This window comes from Lolium rigidum, chromosome 3 (genome assembly GCF_022539505.1).
Source record: "Lolium rigidum isolate FL_2022 chromosome 3, APGP_CSIRO_Lrig_0.1, whole genome shotgun sequence".
Lineage (NCBI taxonomy): Eukaryota > Viridiplantae > Streptophyta > Magnoliopsida > Poales > Poaceae > Lolium > Lolium rigidum.
This window is the reverse complement of record NC_061510.1, coordinates 214703663-214719922: the sequence shown is the minus strand read 5'-3', so window position 1 is coordinate 214719922 and position 16260 is coordinate 214703663. Positions and strand designations below refer to the sequence as shown.

At 44.2% G+C, this 16260-nt stretch overlaps 1 pseudogene; it reads left to right on the top strand.

Moving 5' to 3' along the window:
- The first annotated feature begins 2521 nt into the window (after positions 1-2521).
- On the top strand, positions 2522-4972 carry LOC124696046 (annotated as a pseudogene).
- Positions 4973-16260: the final 11288 nt, after the last annotated feature.

Here is a 16260-nt window from a genome sequence, read left to right as displayed (position 1 = left end):
AATTCATCATCGGTATTGGCATCCCCTTGGTTTGTTCCAAGCTTGGGGAGTGCCGCGGTATCACATCATCACTACCTTTTACTTTTTACTATCAAGTAGTGTCATATCATGAGTAGGGAAGTTATCGTATAAGATGGGTTGCAGTGTGGAAGTATCTCTCCTTTAGTTTGTCTATGTATCCCTTGGTGTGAGTTATCGTTATGAAATATTAATGAGAAGTCTTATCATTTACATATTGCACACCTTATTTTAGTTTGCAATTTCTACTATATGATTGATCTTGATTTTAGTATTGGTACCACTTTGGGAGCATTGAGTAAATCTATTTGGTTTTGGCAAACTTAGCATTGGTCAATAGCAACAACACCTTGAGGTTTAAGTAGAAAAGAGAATTACATATAGTTGTTTCATTGTTTTCCTTTCTTGTTAGCTTATAGCTTATTATTCTAAAGTTAAAATTGTTTGTGCTTACAAGAAAGATGCATGATTATGTCTATCACATGTATATTTGCTTGTTTCCCTCAACTCTTATGCTTGCTAATTAACCTTGCTAGCCAAAGACACCGTACCGAGAGGGAATGCTTCTCGTGCATCCAAACTCCGAACCCAAACCTATGCCATTTGTGTCCACCATATCTACCTACTGCATGGTATTTCCTGCCATTCCAAGTAAATACTTCATGTGCTACCTTTAAACAATTCAAAATTTATTACTTCTTATTTGTGTCAATGTTTTATAGCTCATGAGGAAGTATGTGGTGTTTTATCTTTCAGTCTTGTTAGGCAGCCTCCATCAATGGACTAGTGGCTTCATCCACTTATCCTATAATTTTGCAAAAAGAGCTGGCAACGGGGTTCCCAGCCCCAATTAATCAACTTTCATTAATAATTCTCTTCACATGTTTTGCTCTGATTCATCAGTAAGCAACTTAATTTTGCAATAGACACTCCTCCATGGTATGAGATTGTTGGAAGGCACCCGAGGATTCAGTTAGCCATGGCTTGTGTAAGCAAAGGTTGGGGGGAGTGTCATCCTTAAATAAACTAAAATACATGTGTAAACAAAAGAGAAGAGGGATGATCTACCTTGCTCGGTACGAGATAACATCCTTCATGGGAGCCGCTCTTTGGAGGTCTCGTTTGGCAAGAGGGTTAGAGTACCCGCTACCAGTCGTTGACAACAACAAACACCTCTCAAAACTTTACTTTTATTCTCTTTATATGATTTCAAAACTGAAAAAGCCCTAGCACATGATTTAATCCCCGCTTCCCTCTCGCGAAGGGCCTGTCTTTTACTTTATGTTGAGTCCGTAAACCTATTTCCCTCCATCTCAAGCAAGCATTTTAGTTGTTGTGATCAAACTATTATATTGTGATTTGCTTCATCATGTCTTTTATTGTTTAGTACAAGTTTTACCTGAATGAATATAGCTTTGAAAGTCATCAATGATTACTATGATTGAGTATGCAAGTTTACCATAAGCTTTAATATGAGAGCGCTGCTCAATAGATAAGTATAATCTGTTAACTGTTCTCTGACCAAGAACAAAGTTTGCCATCACCAATTATGATTTCTTATGCACCTTTATTTGTGATTACCTTATACTTGTTTCAAGTTGAGTTATATGAGAAAGTTGTATACTAGAATGTCTTGTGTGAATGAATATGATGCTTCTTGTCCGTATTTGATTTATCGACTCTTCACTCCATAAACATGTGGTCCTGTTTACCGAGTTCAGTTTCGCTTGGGGACAAGCGAGGTCTAAGCTTGCACTACAAGAAATCTGCCATAATATGACGTTTTTTTTATGACTGGAAATCAAAATGTCATAGCTTTATGACGTTCCTAGCTTTGACCGCCGTTGGCTGTTGAAGGGGGGCAAAACCTTAGAAAATAGTGACGTTACGGGGCAAAAACGTCGTTAGCCGATTAAACGAAAACGTCATAATCTAACCGAGATGGATTACGACGTTCTAGTGCAGCCTATTGCGACGAAACAAGATCGTCGTTAGGCTTTTCGCGTAATTGAAGCCGTGAGTTGGCTGCCATGTCATCACTTTTACTCAGACATTTGGGACCTACCTCGTATCAATTTTCGCCTATGTGGCCTATTTTTTCGTCTCCCGCCTCAATCCCATCGCTGGAAGTTTGTATTGCGCGCCGAATCGAAATTTTCAGATCCCATCGCGACTGACTTAACCCTAATTCCCCGTCCACTTTCGTTCCCCGCCGCCACCCATCGCCAAACCAACTCCACCGCCAGCTCCACGCCGCCACCCATCGCCAAACCAACGCCCCCGCCGAGCTCGACAGCGCCACCCGCGGCGACGAGGCCGCGGCCAAGCCGCTCCTCTCCCCGCCCTCCGTCGCCCCCGCCGCATCCGCCCCCACGGCCGCGGCGCAGGAGACCCTCGAGGAGCTGGACCGGAGGTACGCGCCGTACGCGCAGCGCCGCCGTCGCGGCCGCGGCAGCCCGTACGCCGCAGATCCGCCGCCGCGCGCGCGCTAGCTAGCTTCGAGATGGACGTGGTGAAGGCGGCGCAGCTGTCGGGGCGGACCCCGGACCGCGTGGTGGTGCACCCGCTCGTGCTGCTCAGCATCGTCGACCACTACAACCGCGTCGCCCGCGACACCAGGAAGCGCGTCGTCGGCGTGCTCCTCGGAACCTCCTCCCGGCACCGTCGACGTCACCAACTCATACGCCGGTAAGCCAGCTCAACACCCCGTACCGACCTAGTCTTCTTCTAGGGTTTGCGCCGCACGCAGGTCTCCGGGGGATCTGCCCCTCTCGAGAGACGCGCCTAGGGTTTCGCGGAATTGGCCCCTTGGGTGTCGACCTAGTTCGATCCGTAGAACCCAGCTTCAAGGCGGGTTGCACGAATGACTTGTATGCAATTATGTGTTGCGTGTGTACCACCGTTAGGGGTTCTAGCGACGGATCATGGTAATAACCCTCGGATCTTGGGTATCGATGTGTGCTATCATCCCGATACATAAATAAGTTCTGTTCTCCCGCCGAGTCCATAGAGATGTGTTTTTGGTTCTGCCGCTTGCTGGTCTTGCATTCGTTACCCGTTTGATCTGGTTAGTTCACTCATTCGGCTAAATTTCTGCATTGCTTGTCTTCATCCGCATTCGTCTCGAGCATATATTGCTACATCTTGCTTGACTTGGATCCTAAGTTCGAGGAACCATCTTGTCGGAACCTCTATTAGCAATATATCATTGTTAGATAGGTATCATTTCTGAATTGTAGATAGGTAGGCATGTGCCTTTTGCAAAACTGTTACTTGACAAGCATGTGCGAACCTGTACCTGCCCCATTTTATCTTGTGCTAAGAGACAGGGTTTCATTTGGCAGAGGCGAAGACCCTCAGTTGTAGTGCTTATAACGAAAAGGATGAACATTACAAAGATCAATCATACACTTAAGTTTGCTGTTAGATCTGAATGTAGCGTACACATTTGTTCTCACTTTTAGGTAATGGAAAATGAATTCGAGACAAAGTTCTGCGCACGGTTGTATCACCATTTCAATGCTGTATTTGTATTCAGGTTTGTACTACAATTATTTGTACACTGTTCGAAAGTCAGTTTGCAATGTTACCTTCTAATCTGACCAACTGTAGCAAGAAATATATCCGTACATACTATAGCCCGGTTAACTGCAGCTGGCCTAGGTAGATCACTAGAATAGCAGCCTGGTATTCTCATGGTTGTGGTCTCAACTCAAACGAGCCATCCCAGAACAAGATCTTGCTGGCAATTGCTAAATTACAAGATGAAGTAACTTGTATCTCTTACCTTGTATACCATGTTGGTGTTAATGATATAATTTGGCAGGAGCTGGAGGAAACAATGATCGATGGGATGTTTGCTTTTCTTAGACCTGGAGCCTAAAGAATTTATACCCAGATTTTGAGGAGGACATGAGCTTGGCTTTGGTCCCTGCTCCAGCCGACGCCCCGCACGGTGATTGGAGCTTGCTTAATTACCATAACCATTGATCCGAATGCTGGCTTAATTCGAAGTAACTGACTAACTGCGATTGTTTCAGTCACGGGAACAGACGCTCTGGAACAGTCCGGGTGGGAAGGTCTCTGGGAAAGGATCGTCGAGTTGGTGATGTGGAAGGACGTCGCGAAATCAGCGCTCTGGTTCGGGCTGGGATCCATGTTCTTCTTCTCCTCGCTCCTTTTCTAGAGAGATCACCTTCAGGTACATGCTACTCTGCTGCTTCCGTTACCTGAAATTCCTACTTGACTCATTTTCCTGTGCTAATCCCGCATAAGTTTGCCATCTACAGCCCGATCTCCGCATTCTGTCACTCCGGGCGTCATGATCTTAGGCCTAGCCTTCTTGAAAGATTCTGTGCCACGAGGTATGCAAGTGTGAACCACAGATCATCTCGCTCGTTGCTCGTATTTCAGTCAACGAAGTAATTTCAGTTCGCATTTGTAGCAGCCAGCCACTGGAGACCGGAAGGAACTTCCAGTTGACTGAAGAAGATTTGCTTCGTGCTGCCAGAGCCGTGTTGCCGTTTGCTAACTCCTTGATATCTACGGCACAAGTGATCTTCTCGGGTAACCCGTCGATGACTCTCAAAGTAAGCATCAAATTCAGCTCGTGACTTCTAGATTTTGCTGAAGCAAAATGTTTTTGCTCGACTAATTTATATAACCCCCGAAAAAACATAGGTATTGCCTGTTCTTCCGTTCGGTGCAAAATATGGTAGTCTGGTTACCTTATGGAGGCTTCTAGCCACAGGTACAATTGGATGCAAAACGTACTATTGGATCAATGTTAGCATGATTGCAGGTTATATCATGTTCTTATTCATAAAACTTTGCAGGATTTTTCTCCAGTTTTACGCTCCCAAAGCTGTATATGTGCTATTCAACTCAAATTCATAGAACAAGGATAGAGAATAACTTAAAAGTTGCCTGCTGCACTACTGTGTGTTCTTCATGATCTGTGCAAACGATGTTTTCGTTGATTATTCTAAGATAAAATGTTTGCATTAGGCTGTTTGTTTATGCACCACATTTTCATTTTCGTCCTCTAAGTGTCATCACCTGAACTTTTTGTTAGGGGCTGACCACCGTAGAACAGTATACCCTATATTTTTTGTTTGCTCAGCTGTTCACGATGTGCAAGATGTGTTGCTCGCATGTTCACCTAGTCTCATATAAACATATTTGTTCTTCAAATTTATAACTAGCAACTAGAACTTGTATTGGTTTATCCAAATCTGTTTGCACCAGATCCACACTTGTTAATTTTCGTTGACATGAATCTATTGGGCCTTATTTTCATCGCTATTTTATATCATAATTTGCACGAAGGACAAGCGAGGTCTAAGCTTGGGGGGAGTTGATACGTCCAATTTTCATCGCTATTTTATATCATAATTTGCTGTTATTCATTGATATATTTCATATTTGGAGATAATACTTATGTTATTTCATCTATTTTGCATGATTCATGATTATTGGAGGATCGCGCACCGGAGCCAGGATTCTGCTGGAAAAAGCATCGTCAGAACACAATATTTCGGAAGATCAACAATTGACGGGAATTACACGAAAACTCCTATTTTTCCAGATGACGAAGGGAGCCAGAAGGGGGAGAAGAGGGGACCCGAGGTGGGCCCACCCCATAGGCCGGCGCGGCCCAAGGCCCGGCCGCGCCGCCCTATGAGGAGGGGGGCCCACAGCCCCTCTCGCCTCCTTTTCTTCGCGTATGCCTTCGTCCCGAAAACCTAAGCCGAAGGGGTACGTCGCGAAGAGCCACGGCCCGCCTCGCGGGGCGGAGAACACCGGAGAGAAAAGAGCTCTCCGGCGGGCAGGAATCCGCCGGGAAATTCCTCCCGGAGGGGGAAATCGACGCCATCGCCACCGTCATCGAGCTAGACATCGTCTCCATCACCATCACCATCATCTTCATCATCATCACCGCCGTCTCCACCGCTGCACCTCGTCACCGCCGTAGCAATTTGGGTTTGATCTTGATTGTTTGATAGGGGAAACTCTCCCGGTGTTGATTTCTACTTGTTATTGATGCTATTGAGTGAAACCGTTGAACCAAGGTTTATGTTCAGATTGTTATTCATTATCATATCACCTCCGATCATGTTCCATATGATGTCTCGTGAGTAGTTCGTTTAGTTCTTGAGGACATGGGTGAAGTCTAAATGTTAGTAGTGAAGTATGGTTGAGTAATATTCAATGTTATGATATTTAAGTTGTGGTGTTATTCTTCTAGTGGTGTCGTGTGAACGTCGACTACACGACACTTCACCTTTATGGGCCTAGGGGAATGCATCTTGTACTCGTTTGCCAATTGCGGGGTTGCCGGAGTGACGTAAACTCCGAGCCCCCGTTGGTATATCGATGCGGGAGGGATCGCAGGATCTCAGAGTTTAAGGCCGTGGTTAGATTTATCTTAATTACTTTCTTGTAGTTGCGGATGCTTGCAAGGGGTATAATCACAAGTATGTATTAGTCCTAGGAAGGGTGGTACATTAGCATAGGTTCACCCACACAACACTTATCAAAACAATGAAGATTAATTAGCCGTATGTAGCGAAAGCACTAGACTAAAATCCCGTGTGTCCTCGAGAACGTTTGATCATTATAAGTAAACAAACCGGCTTGTCCTTCGTGCTAAAAAGGATTGGGCCACTCGCTGCAATTGTTACTCTCGCACTTTACTTACTCGTACTTTATTCATCTGTTACAACAAAACCCCCTGAATACTTGTCTGTGAGCATTTACAGTGAATCCTTCATCGAAACTGCTTGTCAACACCTTCTGCTCCTCGTTGGGATCGATATTCTTACTTATCGAAGATACTACGATACACCCCCTATACTTGTGGGTCATCAGTGTTCATCATCCAACAAGAGGGTGTAGAGTCTAGCATCTATTTATTTATTCTGTTATGTGATCAATGTTGAGAGTGTCCACTAGTGAAAGTATGATCCCTAGGCCTTGTTCCTAAATACTGCTATCGCTGTTTGTTTCATCGTTTTACCGCATCTATACTTCCCGCAATATTACCACCATCAACCACACACCAGTCCCGGACAGCAAAGCACTTTTCCGGTGCCGTTGCTACCTGCTCGCATTTATTTATACCACCTGTATTTCACTATCTCTTCGCCGAACTAGTGCACCTATTAGGTGTGTTGGGGACACAAGAGACTTCTTGCTTTGTGGTTGCAGGGTAGCATGAGAGGGATATTTTTGACCTCTTCCTCCCTGAGTTCGATAAACCTTGGGTGATCCACTTAAGGGAAACTTGCCGCTGTTCTACAAACCTCTGCTCTTGGAGGCCCAACACTGTCTACAAGAATAGAAGCACCCGTAGACATCAAGCACTTTTCTGGCGCCGTTGCTGGGGAGGAAAGGTAAAAGGCATTCATACTCCGGTCCCATGTAAAAGTACTTTTCTGTTGCCGTTGTGTGTGTGCTCGAAGCTATTTCCTTTAGATCCTGCAATTGCATCTTTTTGTTTCTTGTTTACACTAGTTTGGCATAATGGACAACAATGAGCTTCTTATTCTATTTCCCGATTTAAGACATGGATGGTTTGATGCGAAAATTAAAAAACCCATGGAACATATTAGTATGAACACTTTGAATACCATTGTTGCTAATGATATAGAAAGTTCTAAGCTTGGGGAAGTTGGCTTTGATGAGCATGATCTTTTTAGTCCCCCAAGCATTGAGGAGAAAATTTTCTTTGATGATACTTTGCCTCCTATTTATGATGATTATAATGATAGTGGTCTTTTGGTGCCACCTACTATGGAGAGTGAATTTTATTATGATTATACTATGCCTCCTACACTTGATGAGAATAATAATGATAGTTACTTTGTTGAATTTGCTCCCACTACAATTAATAAGAATGACTATGCTTATGTTGGGAGTAGTAATAATTTTATGCATGAGACTCATGATAAGAATGCTTTATGTGATAATTATATTGTTGAGTTTGCTCATGATGCTACTGAAAGTTATTATGAGAGAGCAAAATATGGTTATAGAAATTTTCATGTTACTAAAATGCCTCTCTATGTGCTGAAATTTTTGAAGCTACATTTGTTCTATCTTCCTATGCTTGTTACTTTGCTCTTCATGAACTTGTTTATTTACAAGATTCCTATTCATAGAAAGCATGTTAGACTTAAATATGTTTTGGATTTTCTTCTTGATGCTCTCTTTTGTTTCAAATACTATTTCTTGCGAGTGCATCATTAAAACTGCTGAGCCCATCTTAATGGCTATAAAGAAAGAACTTCTTGGGAGATAACCCATGTGTTTATTTTGCTACGATGACCTCTATTTTATATTTGTCTTGGAAGTTGTTACTACTGTAGCAACCTCTCCTTATCTTAGTTTTGTGCCTAGTTGTGCCAAGTAAAGTCTTTGATAGTAAGGTTCATACTAGATTTGGATTATCGCGCAGAAACGATTTCTTCTGTCATAACGAATCTGGGCCTAATTCTCTGTAGGTAACTTAGAAAATTATGCCAATTTACGTGAGTGATCCTCGGATATGTACGCAACTTTCATTCAATTTGGGCATTTTCATCTGAGCAAGTCTGGTGCCTCAATAAAATTCGTCTTTACGGATCGTTCTGTTTTGATAGATTCTGCCTTTTATTTCGCATTGCCTCTTTATGTTGTGTTGGATGGATTTCTTTGTTCCATTACCTTCCAAGTAGCTTTGTGCAATGTCCGGAAGTGTTAAGAATGATTGTGTCACCTCTGAACATGTGAATTTTTAATTATGCACTAACCCTCTAATGAGTTTGTTTCGAGTTTGGTGTGGAGGAAGTTTTCAAGGGTCAAGAGAGGAGGATGATATACTATGATCAAGAAGAGTGAAGAGTCTAAGCTTGGGGATGCCCCCGTGGTTCATCCCTGGATATTTTAAGAAGACTCAAGCATCTAATCTTGGGGATGCCCAAGGCATCCCCTTCTTCATCGACAATTTATCAGGTCACTTCTCTTGAAACTATATTTTCATTCGGTCACATCTTATGTACTTTACTTGGAGCGTCTGTGTGCTTTTATTTTTGTTTTGTTATTTTTTTTCTCTGAATAAATACATGCTTGTGTGGGAGAGAGACACGCTCCGCTGGTTCATATGAACACATGTGTTCTTAGCTTTACTTTTTCATGGCGAAGGTTGAAACTGCTTCGTTCATTGTTATATGGTTGGAAACGGAAAATGCTACATTTAGTAATTGGTAGAATGTCTTGAATAATTTGATACTTGGCAATTGTTGTGCTCATGTTTAAGCTCTTGCATCATATATTTTGCACCTATTAATGAAGAAATACATAGAGCTTGCTAAAATTTGGTTTGCATAATTGGTCTCTCTAAGGTCTAAATAATTTCTAGTAAAGAGTTTGAACAACAAGGAAAACGGTGTAGAGTCTTATAATGTTTACAATATGTCTTTTATGTGAGTTTTGCTGCACCGGTTCATCCTTGTGTTTGTTTCAAATAACCTTGCTAGCCTAAGCCTTGTATCGAGAGGGAATACTTCTCATGCATCCAAAATCCTTGAGCCAACCACTATGCCATTTGTGTCCACCATACCTACCTACTACATGGTATTTCTCCGCCATTCCAAAGTAAATTGCTTGAGTGCTACCTTTAAATAATTCAAAATTTATCACCTCTGATTTATGTCAATGTTTTATAGCTCATGAGGAAGTATGTGGTGTTTATCTTTCATTCTTGTTGGGCAACTTTCACCAATGGACTAGTGGCTTCATCCGCTTATCCAATAATTTTGCAAAAAGAGCTGGCAATGGGATTCCCAGTCCCAAATTAATTAACCTAAATAGACACTCCTCCATGGTATGTGATTGTTGGACGGCACCGAAGGATTCGGTTAGCCATGGCTTGAGAAAGCAAAGGTGGGGAGGAGTGTCATCATAATAAAACTAAAATAAAAAAGGCACTCCTTCATGGTATGAGATTGTTGGCAGGCACCCGAGGATTCGGTTAGCCATGGTTTGTGAAAGAAAGGTTGGAAGGAGTGCCACCCAAAAATAAAAATAATTCATGGGAGCCGCTCTTTGAAAGTCTGTTTGGCAAGGGGGTTAGAGTGCCCACTACCATTCGTTGACAACAACAAACACCTCTCAAAATTTTACTTTTATGCTCTCTTTATGTTTTCAAAAACCAAAGCTCTAGCACAAATATAGCAATCAATGCTCCCCTCTGCGAAGGGCCTATCTTTTACTTTTATGTTGAGTCAGTTCACCTATCTCTCTCCACCTCAAGAAGCAAACACTTGTGTGAACTGTGCATTGATTCCTACATACTTGCATATTGCACTTGTTATATTACTTTACATTGACAATATCCATGAGATATACATGTTACAAGTTGAAAGCAACCGCTGAAACTTAATCTTCCTTTGTGTTGCTTCAATACCTTTATTTTGATTTATTGCTTTACGAGTTAACTCTTATGCAAGACTTATTGATGCTTGTCTTGAAAGTACTATTCATGAAAAGTCTTTGCTTTATGATTCAGTTGTTTGCTCATGTCATTACCATTGTTTTGATCGCTGCATTCATTACATATGCTTACAATAGTATGATCAAGGTTATGATAGCATGTCACTTAAGAAATTATCTTTGTTATCGTTTACCTGCTCGGGACGAGCAGGAACTAAGCTTGGGGATGCTGATACGTCTCCGACGTATCGATAATTTCTTATGTTCCATGCCACATTATTGATGATATCTACATGTTTTATGCATACTTTATGTCATATTTATGCGTTTTCCGGAACTAACCTATTGACGAGATGCCGAAGGGCCAGCTTCATGTTTTCTGCTGTTTTTGGTTTCGAAATCCTAGTAAGGAAATATTCTCGGAATTGGACGAAATCAACGCCCAGCATCTTAGAATCCCCGGGAGCTTCCAGACACCCGAGAGCCGCCAGAGAGGGGCCACAGGGGGCCCACACATGGTGGCGGCGCGGCCCAGGAGGGGGGCGCGCCGCCCTAGTGTCTGGTGGCCCCAGACCCCTTCTGACGCCGCCCTTCCGCCTACTTAAGGTCTCCGTCGCGAAAACTCTATCACGTTCGACGAAACCAGAGAAAACCTTCCAGAGCCGCCGCCATCGCGAAGCCAAGATCTGGGGGACAGTAGTCTCTGTTCCGGCACGCCACCGGGACGGGGAAGTGCCCCCGGAAGGCTCCTCCATCGACACCACCGCCATCTCCATCAACGCTGCTGTCTCACATGAGGAGGGAGTAGTTCTCCATCGAGGCTCGGGGCTGTACCGGTAGCTATGTGGTTAATCTCTCTCCTATGTACTTCAATACAATAATCTCATGAGCTGCCTTACATGATTGAGATTCATATGATGATGCTTGTAATCTAGATGTCATTGTGCTAGTCAAGTGGATTTTACTTATGTGATCTCCGGAGACTCCCGTGTAAAGGTGACGAGTGTGTGCACCGTGTGGGTCTCTTAGGCTATATTTCACGAATACTTATTCACTGTTATGAATGGCATAGTGAAGTGCTTATTTATATCCCTTTATGATTGCAATGTGTTTTGTATCACAATTTATCCGTGTGCTACTCTAGTGATGTTATTAAAGTAGTTTATTCCTCCCGCACGGTGTAATGGTGACGAGTGTGTGCATCGTGTAGTACTTGGCGTAGGCTATGATTGTGATCTCTTGTAGATTATGAAGTTAACTATTGCTATGATGGTATTGATGTGATCTATGCCTCCTTTCGTAGCGTGAAGGTGACAGTGTGCATGCTATGTTAGTACTTGGTTTGGTTATGTTGATCTGTTATGCACTCTAAGGTTATTTAAATATGAACATTGAAGGATCGCGCACCGGAGCCAGGATTCTGCTGGAAAAAGCATCGTCAGAACACAATATTTCGGAAGATCAACAATTGACGGGAATTACACGAAAACTCCTATTTTTCCAGATGACGAAGGGAGCCAGAAGGGGGAGAAGAGGGGACCCGAGGTGGGCCCACCCCATAGGCCGGCGCGGCCCAAGGCCCGGCCGCGCCGCCCTATGAGGAGGGGGCCCACAGCCCCTCTCGCCTCCTTTTCTTCGCGTATGCCTTCGTCCCGAAAACCTAAGCCGGAAGGGGTACGTCGCGAAGAGCCACAGCCCGCCTCGCGGGGCGGAGAACACCAGAGAGAAAAGAGCTCTCCGGCGGGCAGGAATCCGCCGGGGAAATTCCCTCCCGGAGGGGGAAATCGACGCCATCGCCACCGTCATCGAGCTAGACATCGTCTCCATCACCATCATCTTCATCATCATCACCGCCGTCTCCACTGCTGCACCTCGTCACCGCTGTAGCAATTTGGGTTTGATCTTGATTGTTTGATAGGGGAAACTCTCCCGGTGTTGATTTCTACTTGTTATTGATGCTATTGAGTGAAACCGTTGAACCAAGGTTTATGTTCAGATTGTTATTCATTATCATATCACCTCTGATCATGTTCCATATGATGTCTCGTGAGTAGTTCGTTTAGTTCTTGAGGACATGGGTGAAGTCTAAATGTTAGTAGTGAAGTATGGTTGAGTAATATTCAATGTTATGATATTTAAGTTGTGGTGTTATTCTTCTAGTGGTGTCGTGTGAACGTCGACTACACGACACTTCACCTTTATGGGCCTAGGGGAATGCATCTTGTACTCGTTTGCCAATTGCGGGGTTGCCGGAGTGACGTAAACCTGAGCCCCCGTTGGTATATCGATGCGGGAGGGATCGCGAGATCTCGCAGTTTAAGGCCGTGGTTAGATTTATCTTAATTACTTTCTTGTAGTTGCGGATGCTTGCAAGGGGTATAATCACAAGTATGTATTAGTCCTAGGAAGGGTGGTACATTAGCATAGATTCACCCACACAACACTTATCAAAACAATGAAGATTAATTAGCCGTATGTAGCGAAAGCACTAGACTAAAATCCCGTGTGTCCTCGAGAACGTTTGATCATTATAAGTAAACAAACCGGCTTGTCCTTTGTGCTAAAAAGGATTGGGCCACTCGCTGCAATTGTTACTCTCGCACTTTACTTACTCGTACTTTATTCATCCGTTACAACAAAACCCCCCGAATACTTGTCCGTGAGCATTTACGGTGAATCCTTCATCGAAACTGCTTGTCAACACCTTCTGCTCCTCGTTGGGATCAATATTCTTACTTATCGAAGATACTACGATACACCCCCTATACTTGTGGGTCATCAGTGTTCATCATCCAACAAGAGGGTGTAGAGTCTAGCATCTATTTATTTATTCTGTTATGTGATCAATGTTGAGAGTGTCCACTAGTGAAAGTATGATCCCTAGGCCTTGTTCCTAAATATTGCTATCGCTCGTTTGTTTACTTGTTTTACTCGCATCTATACTTTCTGCAATATTACCACCATCAACCACACACCGAGTCCCGGACAGACAAAGCACTTTTCTCGGTGCCGTTGCTACTCGCTCGCATTTATTTATACCACCTGTATTTCACTATCTCTTCGCCGAACTAGTGCACCTATTAGGTGTGTTGGGGACGAAGAGACTTCTTGCTTTGTGGTTGCAGGGTTGCATGAGAGGGATATCTTTGACCTCTTCCTCCCTGAGTTCGATAAACCTTGGGTGATCCACTTAAGGGAAACTTGCTGCTGTTCTACAAACCTCTGCTCTTGGAGGCCCAACACTGTCTACAAGAATAGAAGCACCCGTAGACATCACTCGCCTCGTCACGCACGTCGCGTTTCGTGACTCGAGTTCGAGTTCGAGACACACTCAAGGAAGCCTTAATTTTTGCTTGGTGCGCCAACTGAGTTGGGTACGTGTCGACCTGCATGTGCATGCTCGCGCGTGTCCCTGGTTTCCTACGCGTGGCAACGCGGTCGGGGCGGCTCTCCTCCCAGGCTATACAAGGAGACCGATCAGATATGGAGAACAGTGCTCTTAGATCTGTCTCGCGAAGTTCCTTTTGTTGCGCTACTCTCTAGTCTTCCCCATCCCGGCGACTGCGTGCACAGCCGTCCGGGAGAGCAGGTCTCCCAAACCCCGTCCGTTGAGATTCTGCACCGGGAGACGGGCGATAAGGTTTTTGGGGAGCGTCTCGGCGCGACTGCTCGCTGCTCACTGATGTTCGTGTTCCTCTTCGCTGATTCGACTGCTTCATCGACGACTCCAACTACACCATGGGCGACATCAACAACTCCCATGGTGGTGGTGCTGCTGGTGGTGCGACCTTCCCGGTCGCGATATACGTGTTTTTCCTCTCCTACCTTGCACTGCTACTTGTTCCATGTTCAGATCTGATACATGTGTTTAATCTGATACGTGTGGTTAACTATGCTTGTGCATATGTAATTACTTTCAGTAATTAAACTCACACGAAAATTGCCTAATAATCCAACACAAACAACCTACATGTTTGCCTTCTCCCAGATCTCCCGGGAATCATCTGAATCACATCGTGCAATGTGGGAGTGGCGACATGGCCGTCGTACTTCCCCCGGCCTTTGTCGTGTCACCTCACCAGGGAAAGAAGCATCCCCTTTCTCGTGCACACTGTTTAGTCCCGCACTTCGAGGCAGCGCTCCGAGCATTCAGCCAGGGACACAGGGCTCCACGACAAAGCTATAGCCAGATGAGTGAAGGCTGCGGTACGGTCTGTGCTCCTCCTGTCCGAGATGGCCGCGCCTGTACTCCATCCTCCGTCCAGTACTTGCCTTGCCTGCCCGCGGCCCGCCTCAAGTGTTCCCGGCTTTTGCAAATGCCCCGCAGCTTTAGAGCAAGGCGGCCTAAACAAAGCTTTGTTTTCTTCTTCTCCAACGTTGGTTTGTTGGTTTGCGCATGCGTGCGTCCTGGCCGGTCAAAGATCGGCACCACTCTTCATACCATGCTCCTCTCCTCTCGTCGGCAGCGCGCGACGGAGCGCGTGAGGGAGTACTAGCTAGTAGTTTAATCTCTTCATTAATGTGTTTACTGTCAGTTCGCGGTAATGAAGAGACATCTCCGCCAACATTGTCTCCTCCTCTTGCGCTTAGATTAATCACAATGTATAGTATCGTATAGAAGTATCATGCATATGATATTACTACATGTTATTATCTCCACAATGCATATTATCATATACTAGTATTATAGTTTTATATAAAAGATTTGTAGAATCTCAATATAAAGTTATGTACAAGATGTATTTGATATTAAGTTTTCTAATACTACGTGCTATGATACAGTATCTACATATGATACTACAATCTTCTCTCTCATCTTTAATTGCACTGCCACATCAGTTTTTTGCATGCGTGAGATGCATGATATTACCTATGATACTTTCATTGTGGATAGTCTTAGGTGCTTTGGCAGTAATGTCAGGCCTTTCACAATGCACTTAGCGCGTTATCCTATGTAGTGATATGTTCTGAAAAATAACCTCTACAATGCATTGTTTCTTAAAGTTGTGTACATTTATTGATTTTAGCTAATGCATGCATGTGATTGGAGTAGAAATATTTTTTTTATCTATAACTTGTAGCTAAGATACAACAATCCTCTCTTTTATCAATTAATATAGTGTCACATCATCAAATGGCCTATGATACCAAAGAACCACCCATTGTGAAAGGCCTCATTCTCGGGCATGTGGACAGAGGCACCAGAAATGGCGTGCTTAAGACATCTTCAATCGCTACCCATAAAATGGAATGCATTTGGGTTCGGATGTAGCGGTTCGTGGATAAGAAAAAGACCATGGTCCTTTTGCAGCTGACAGCGAACCTAACAGTTTAAACTAAAAAAAAAGATGGATTAAAATTGAAACATAGTTTTTATATATATATAGGGGTCCACAAAGGACGAGTTTTACAGCTAAAAAACGAAAAACAGAAAGATAGTGCAAACGGAAGCTTCTGGTCCTCCTCGCTGGTGGCTTCTAATTCTCCTTGCCGAGGTCGATGAAGACCTGCGGCGGCCACACTACTGCGTGCGCTGTATGGCCTCCTCGAGGCCAATGCAATTGGCCCGCTCCTACATCTGCTCGTAGTTGAGGTCGTTCTCGTCCGCCGGCGGGCTTCGACGAGACATGCCTGGTAATACGCCTCCCACGCGAACGACAACGCCCATGGTAAGGGCTTGACATAGTTCGTGGACGCCCCGAGGCACTGCAGCCAGCGGGGATGGCCAATGCGCAGCGTGGGAAAGACAAAGTCGGGTTACTCCTCCGA